Source organism: Triticum aestivum, chromosome 6B (assembly GCF_018294505.1).
Source record: "Triticum aestivum cultivar Chinese Spring chromosome 6B, IWGSC CS RefSeq v2.1, whole genome shotgun sequence".
Classification (NCBI taxonomy): Eukaryota; Viridiplantae; Streptophyta; class Magnoliopsida; order Poales; family Poaceae; genus Triticum; species Triticum aestivum.
Genome location: NC_057810.1, coordinates 264,307,818 through 264,310,255, shown reverse-complemented (window position 1 = coordinate 264,310,255; position 2,438 = coordinate 264,307,818). Strand labels below are relative to the sequence as shown.

General features: G+C 42.5%; 1 pseudogene; it reads right to left on the bottom strand.

Moving 5' to 3' along the window:
• Positions 1 to 2,141: 2,141 nt before the first annotated feature.
• Positions 2,142 to 2,219, bottom strand: LOC123140375 (uncharacterized; annotated as a pseudogene).
• Positions 2,220 to 2,438: the final 219 nt, after the last annotated feature.

The following is a 2,438-nucleotide window of genomic DNA, read 5'->3' as shown; positions in this document are numbered from 1 at the left end:
CGGCAAGTCTCTTTACTTGTTCCGTAATGCATCATCCTGTGACTAACTCATTAGTCACATTGCTTGCAAGGCTTATAGTGATGTGCATTACCGAGAGGGCCCAGAGATACCTCTCCGATACACGGAGTGACAAATCCTAATCTCAATTTATGCCAACCCAACAAACACCTTCGGAGACATCTTTAGAGCATCTTTATAATCACCCAGTTACGTTGTGATGTTTGATAGCACACAAGGTGTTCCTCCGGTATTCGGGAGTTGCATAATCTCATAGTCAGAGGAACATGTATAAGTCATGATGAAAGCAATAGCAATAAAACTAAACAATCATTATGCTAAGCTAACGGATGGGTCTTGTCCATCACATCATTCTCTAATAATGTGATCCCGTTCATCAAATGACAACACATGTCTATGGTCAGGAAACATAACCATCTTTGATTAACGAGCTAGTCAAGTAGAGGCATACTAGGGACACTATTGTTTTGTCTATGTATTCACACATGTACGAAGTTTCGGTTAATACAATTCTAGCATGAATAATAAACATTTATCATGATATAAGGAAATATAAATAACAACTTTATTATTGCCTCTAGGGCATATTTCCTTCAGATATGTGGCACTCATCCTGAGTTGTCTTCTTGTGCTCCAATTTTTGTCTTTCCAACCACAAATACCAGGCTGAGATGGCAATCATTTCACACACATTCTGATGACTCATAATACACAATTCTTGTTCTGGCAGAAGAAGTAAATACTCCAACACCGCCTCACTAGCACCATCAACTTCACAGGCTTTATCAATAATCATCCATCCCTAACCTTTTCCAAACCTCCCTTGCTTTGTTGCAGAGAAATAGCAGGTGCTTTCGTATCTTCTAGACCAGCAGAGCATGAAGGACAAATGGGCGAGATTTTCATATGTCTATTTGCAAGCGTAACACGACATGGCAGAGTGCCATGTAGCTTATGCCAGATAAATATTTTAACCTTTATCGGGCAAGATAATTTCCATATCATAGAGTACAATAAACACTATTTGAAATAGGATAAGGGAACTGGTGACTCTTTGCCTTTTGACAGGCATCACAAACTGACTCCTAACTTTTATTGAAGACTGGAAGACCGTTTTCTCGAAGAACTTTGTCAACCACCATATATGAAGGATGCCCTAGACGCCTATGCCACCACCGAGAGGAAGATAGTTTGCTTGCTTAAAGAGCTTGCCGGCCATGAACAGACCTTGTGTCCTTAAACCTATAACCATCTTTCGGCTAACCTAGCCTTCTCTATGGATTACATTATAGGGGATATAGTCCACCCCCTACTCTAAGCGTGCATCAACACCTTCCCCATTACTTTTGATCTTTAACAGAAATAAATACTGGCCAAAAATCTAGGTAAGTGATGTTATCTTGGGTAAGTTTATGGGTAGAAATAAGATTTTTTTTTTGGATGTGGATGAAACATGTAAGACATTATTGAGATATAAAGGACGATCCTGCGTAGAAAAATGTGTTTAGCCAACATGTGATATTTCCATACCTGCTCCGTTAACCGCATGGACTTGATCATTGTCGATGTAGCGATCATGTACTATGAGCTAGCTTTGTTCACCGTCGATGTTGTCGGTTGCCCCGGTGTCGGCATACCAATTAGTATCCACAACATCGGATTTTGCCACTGCGTCCGTCGTCTTCTTCGAGGTTACTGATGGTGTTAGAAAGAGCTTATCATGCCTTTTCCAACAGTGGTACGCTTTGTGACCTTCTTTGCGACAAATCTGGCACTTCTCTTTAGTATCACCCCCGTTGTTGCCTTGACATTCGCCTACAATATGATAGCCGCTCCCACCCTCGTAGCCACCACCAGGATGACCACCGCTAGGATAGGAACCGTTGTTGCCTTGCTTCATTTTGGATTGGTAGCTGCTACTGGTACCACCATCACGATCATCATAGTTGTTGCCATTGTTCCAGTGTGGACCCAAGTAGACGCCCACCCCCCTTTGTTGGCATGATTGGCAGATTATTCGCCCGCCTAATTTTAGGCTTCAGGGCGCCCTTTTTCTACAAGAAGTTTCCCATACAAATTGCCAAGGGACAAGGACAACAATTTGCACGAGTAGTCATTGCAGAGATGGAGAAGACAGAAGGATTATAGTTGTTGTCCAGCCCCACAAGGATTTCTGAGATCAGATCATCTTCATCCACCTTGTTCCCGATGGTTTCCATCTCATCTGCTATTCTTTTCATCTTGGTGAAGTATGCAGTCGACGTCATCCCCCCTTCTTTGTATTTGCGAGCAAGGTGCGAAGTTGAATTTCTCAGGCACGAGATTGAGACGAAAGCATCACTGTAAGGAGCTTCCAAAGTGGTGCAGAAAAGGTGATATGGGAGACTTGAGCGAGGACCTCTCGGGAGAGGGATCCTGAT